Source organism: Mytilus edulis, chromosome 4 (assembly GCF_963676685.1).
Source record: "Mytilus edulis chromosome 4, xbMytEdul2.2, whole genome shotgun sequence".
Lineage (NCBI taxonomy): Eukaryota > Metazoa > Mollusca > Bivalvia > Mytilida > Mytilidae > Mytilus > Mytilus edulis.
Genome location: NC_092347.1, coordinates 35,860,979 through 35,867,287, shown reverse-complemented (window position 1 = coordinate 35,867,287; position 6,309 = coordinate 35,860,979).

The following is a 6,309-nucleotide window of genomic DNA, read 5'->3' as shown; positions in this document are numbered from 1 at the left end:
GAGAAAATCATTGAAAACTCAGCATGTTTCATTGTATAACCTTTTAAATATATGTTTATCATAAAAAATATTTATGTCTAACAAAACTATTTAATGTACTGAATCCAGTGGTGTAATTATTATTTTTCTAGCTTCTATGTACGATCTATAAAATGAAAAGGCAAGTTACTCATCAATAAATTTATACACATTTTACACACACAAAATATACACAAAATGACACTTGTGTTGAATTTACTTGCATGCAATATTTTGAACATCGAAAAAAGACAGGCATTATGTGTGTTAACCAAATTGATATCATTGTGTGAAAAATCTACACGAAAATCCGTATTTTGGTGACATAAATCAATCTTTTTTTTAAAAACCTGGTCTGTTAATGGGTCGGATGTATAAAACCCAGTCTGTTAATTGGTCTGTTAAGAGTTATGAATGACAATAACAGTATAATTTTATTACTATATAGTGTGTTAATTTGGTAGGCTCAAGACGAGCGGCTAAAATATACGGAAACAACACTTGAGCAATGGAACATCAAATATATACGGAAACAAATCAGGAGCTATGGAATATAAAATATACGGAAACAAAACACATGAACAATTAACAATTTAGGCAATGGATATTGAAAATTGATAAAAGTGATTTCAAAAAGTGTTAAATTAAAGTAAAATTAATTTTATCCGAGTCGCATATATTCTGTGGATTCTGTTTTATTGTCATGAATGACACCAATTTGTCATCTACTTTGGTAACCAGTATATAAATCAGAGATTAACGTCGTAATGTAACTAAACATCAGTAAGTAAAATATATTGGGATGCCTAAATATAAAGAATAGAGAAAGAATAATGAGTAAGATAAATAAAATGTATAGAAAAGTAACATAACAATTTAAAGAAATAATCAACGTCCCCAATCCGGACCCTCATGGTATACACGAGAATCTGGATGGCGATACAGAATATAAATAAAAGATAAGGACAGTAGAGAGTGATGCATTGCTAAAAAAGAGAGAAAAAAACAATAATTGTTTAAGAATAAAGAAACAGTAACGGATTGCGATGTACTCATATTGGTAACAAATGCTTGAAGTTTACATGTGGACAACTGAAGTTCTCCACTGCACATATGTAGAAAGGGAACTATACGGAATAACATGATTTTTAAACTGAATACAACCAAATGTAGTTACACTTTGTACCCGAATTTCCATAAAACTCGCCCGATTCGGACTAAGACCGGGGATAAATTCGTTATTTACGTTCATATCCGTAGATATGGATATTTTAACACCCTTCAGTACCCTGTACACCCTTCGGTGTTAAAATATCCATATCTACGGATATGAACGTAGATAACTTATAATATGTACCCTGTGTTGTATTAGAAAGACACGTTCAGTCGGATTTGAGAACATGCTACTTTTTGCAGACACAAAAATTAAGGCTGATTGAAATCGTTAATAATAAATTCATGCATATTCCAGCGGCCAACCCAGATCACGCTATATTGAAGTGACACACTCTTCAATAAAATGCAAAGAAAGTCAAAATAAAAATGCGTTTACTGGAAGGATAGTGCTGCACCGTGTTATCATTTTTTTTACCCAAGAATCTCTCATTCTTAACTTTTTCAATGGGAAAATATAAAGGTAGCAAAACTATTTTCGTGGCTAAATAACTCTTAACTGACACAATTTCAATTGTCCAACCCATTAACAGACTTTATAACCCATAATTTTCACTAAAACGTGGTATTACTCACGTTATATTACAATTATAAAATACTTACTAATGTCAATTTATATGCAAGAACCAAAGTAGTATTTTGTGTCTTTCAAATGATATCTAAAATTGTTGGTTTCGCCTTTTATTAAAAAAATTGCTATGCGTGTAGTCATAAATACTACATACTTGCGCGACGCCTTTTACTTTTACTGAAAACTGCGCAGACTATGAAATGTTTTTAAAGGTGGAAAATGTTCTATGATAGATATCATTTTGTCAGACACTTTTCTTTTTTTGATTTGATTCTTATAATATGCCAAGAATCTGTATATTTGATAGAGTTTAACATTAAATTGTGCGTTTTACTCTTAACAGACGTATAGCCAACCCGATTAACAGACCAATCTCCCATATAGCCGCATACTCAATATAGATTAACCGACCAATCTCTCGGTTAGCCGAGTGTCGGCCGTGATCAATGGACCCGCAAATTTTATTTCATAGATTTATCGTAGCAGCAGACAGTATATATGATGACCAATCTGAAATATTTGCTTATGAACTGTCTAGTCGATCAAGTTCTATGTTTGATTCATCCGGATTTATGAGGGCAGCATCAAAGTCAACTCTACCGGATGCGATTTGGAATCTTGGAGACTGCAGTACAGAATATACAGATACTGTCTACAGTTATGTTGTTGATGGCGGATCACTTATTCATAAAATACCGTGGAAAAGTGGGTTGACATTTGGAGAAATTTGTAAAAGGTATATTGATTCCATAAAGTGTTATGACTCGATTGTTGTAGTATTTGATGGATACGTGTCCGGTCCTGATACGTAAAATGCAATGCATCTTAAGCGAACCAAAGGAATATTTGGTTCAAAAGTAACATTTACGGAGACAACGCCTTTTAAGTCTATAAAGGAATTATTTTTGGCTAATAATGAAAATAAACAGAACTTTATTGAAATGTTGAGTTGACATATGCATACAAACGGATTGAAACAAAGCATGCTTCTGCAGATGCAGACGTTCTGATCGCTAAAACTGTAGTAGAATCTGCCATTTCGCACCCAACAATACTCCTTGGTGAAGATACTGACCTGTTGGTACTTCTGTTGTACTATAACAATTTTGGATCTATGAATATGATCTTTAAACCAAATCATGATAAGAAGACAAATATAATATATGTAATGTATACGTGTTTCTCGTTTCTCGTTTTGTTTATATAGATTAGACCGTTGGTTTTCCCGTTTGAATGGTTTTACACTAGTAATTTTGGGGCCCTTTATAGCTTGTTGTTCGGTGTGAGCCAAGGCTCCGTGTTGAAGGCCGTACTTTAACCTATAATGGTTTACTTTTTAAATTGTTATTTGTATGGAGAGTTGTCTCATTGGCACTCACACCACATCTTCCTATATCTAAAGTCAAAAATATGGGATATTATAAATAAAACGAAAGGCGTTCTTGGACAAAACATGTGCAAATCATTCACGCAATAAGCGGTTGTGACACGACATCAAATAAAGCTGTATGGTGTAGGAAAGGTAGTTACATTAAAGAAATTTATCGACAGTCAAATATTGAAAGATCTTGCTAAGATATTTTTAAAAGGGTCTCTTATTGAAGACATTATAAATGCCTTGGAAAAAATAATTACGTTTTTGTACGGAGGTGCTCCGATCGAAGGACTTGACGTTCTGAGCTACAAAAAATTTGCAAACAGAGTTCTAACTTACAAAGAAGTGATCAAAATACACACTCGCCCGCCAAATACCAAGACTGCTACATATCATTGCTTAAGGACTTATTTACAAGTTCAGACATGGATCGGAGGAGAAGAGATAGATCCTTGTAATTTTGGTTGGTTACTGGTCACTGGAAAACTTATGCCTATCAAGACAAAAAAGCAACCCGCTCCACAAAGACTCCTTTCAATTATACGTTGCAACTGGAAGACTATTTGTGATACTCGTCGCTGCACAGGTAGAAAACATGTAACATTTCGTGTGGCGAATGTAGTGGTCAGAGCTGTTAATTCAATGCATTGTGACATTAATTTAGCAGCTGATGAACTTATGTTTGACTCAAGTTGAAACAAATATTAAATATTATTGTCAGTTATATTTTCTAGATTTCAAGAAGGCAACTACCTAAATAAGTCCTTTTTTTCTTAATATGAAGATGTGACATTGTTTCTCTGTCTGAAATAAAGTGAAAACCCGATTTTTTTATATATTTACTATCATTAATAGAAAACAATCAGTTTTTGCCGATTTTTGTCACAAAAATGCAGTTTTTAACCCAAAATTACTCTTTTTCAAAACTTGTTTCCCCAATTATGCCACTTTTATTGGTAGTTCTCATAACTGTTATCTTATTTTTACAATCATCGTTTTGTCATTATAATAAGATATAAGAAATTTCCCAGATTTCTGTCGATTTTTAATATGTTCAATAGGATATGTCAATAGATCGAATTATATCAAGAAACCTTTTGTTGCAATTTGTTTGAGGTTGGGTGATTTTTTGGGCTAGATAGACTGGACTATTAACAGTTAAGAGTAGTGGATACCTCTGTATAAACTGTTTTTTCTTTTTTTTCTATAAGTTACTAATGTTATAGGAATCATTTTATGCATACCCATGTGTGGCCTTCGGCTGTTTTCTGCTCTTTGGTATAGGGTTGTTATCTCTTTGCATGTTTTTTTTTTGTTTTTTTGACAGGTTGGAAACCAGTGAGATGCATACAGATTGACGATACTATGTGTGTACTAGACATGTAATTATTTTATGCAAATCAAGACATACTTTTGAAATGTACACAGAAGAGAAACTAAATTTAGTATCTTCTTGGTATTGCTTTTAAATTAAGAACAACTGCTTAAGGTTTTTCCATTAAAACTTATATGAATTCAAAGGTTAGGACTTTAAAATGATATGATTTCAAAGAAAGGCACATTTAAAATGAGGCAATCTTACAATTCTCAAAATAGTCTTTAAACACCCACTCACAGTTTCCATCCTTGATGCACGTCTAATTTTATGTAATAATGCTTACCATAAAAGAAGAAGAATAGGTCACATAAATATATTGAAATATCCAATAGAAATGATCCTTAGCTCACCTATCCCAAATGGCTATGTGAGCTTTTGCCATCACTATATGCATCTATGCTCCTTCTGTCTGAAAACTTTTCTTTATTAAAAAATATTTTCCTCTGAAACTACTTAATGAATTGAAAAACAAATTGCCTGCTTCATCTGTAGGATGTCAACTATAAATTTTGTGACTTTTAGCAAGGTTGATTAAACCAACATGCACAAGGAGTGATATAATTCATTGTTATTCTCCAATGAGTCTTTGTATAATGTCATGTTTGTCTCGCCTGTATCGACAGTCGCGGAAAGGCTGACATGGGGATTGCAATGGTGACAGCGTTACTAATTGACCATTAACTTTCTGCTTCAGTTAGTTTGAAAGGAACTACTTGTGATAGATCCTTGATATTTAATGTTAAATTGCATTACTATCAGTACATATAATTTTGATGACTATTCGAGCCCCTGTCCCCTAGGTGAAGGGTAAGCGACTCTAAATTGATAAGCAATTATTAGTGTATTTCTGCTGAATTGTGTTTAATCAAGGTCATGGTCCATTGACCTTAAATAATAAGTAATTTTCAATTTTGAATTTTCTGCTTAACTTACTTCAGCAGAAAATTCATCATTCAAAATTCCTGATTATTATATGGAAAGGAACTAATCACAACAGACCAAGATATTGTCTATACAGTTACATTACCGCCTGTACATTTCAGTTTTGGGATAATTTCTATATCCTGCCCACGAAATCATGGTCCAGTGACTTTGAAATGATAAGCAATGTTGCTGTCTATCAGATTGGGGTTTTTGTCTCGTCTTGACGGAGTCAAAAAGCGTGACATAGATATGCTGTGTCTGGCGGCAGTGGCGTCAACAATGTATTAGTTTGAAGTTAGGTCAATTATAACGGGTATGCAGTTGTATAAGCATTGGCATATCTCAGTTACATGGAGATTATTTGGTCCTCCCGCCTCAGTCATGGTCTATTGACTTTGAAAGTTTTGCTTATTTCACATGAGTTAGTTTGAGTTTGTGCTTAGTTCGGTTCAAGTGGAACCAATATAGGTAGGCCAATCTCAATTAATTTGTTTTCAGTTGTATAAGCATTAGTACATCTCATTTCAATGGAGAATATTTGACCCAGCTCCTAAATCATGTCCTATCGACTTTTAACTTTTGAATAGTGAACATGTGTTAGTTTGTGATTAGATCAGTTTAGGATGAAATGCCAATGTTAAGTCAATGACATTTGGTATGCAATTAATTGACATTTGCAAGTTATGGTTTCCATGAAAATTATATAGCCCCATCCCCTCGTAATTACTCATTGACGTTGAAACTTTTACACAGTTTACAAGTTAATGTGTGTGTTTATAGGTTCGTTTAAAAGATACGACGTATAATAAGTCAATGATATTTGGTATGCAGTTGCATATATAAGCATTGGCACATCTCATTTACATGGAG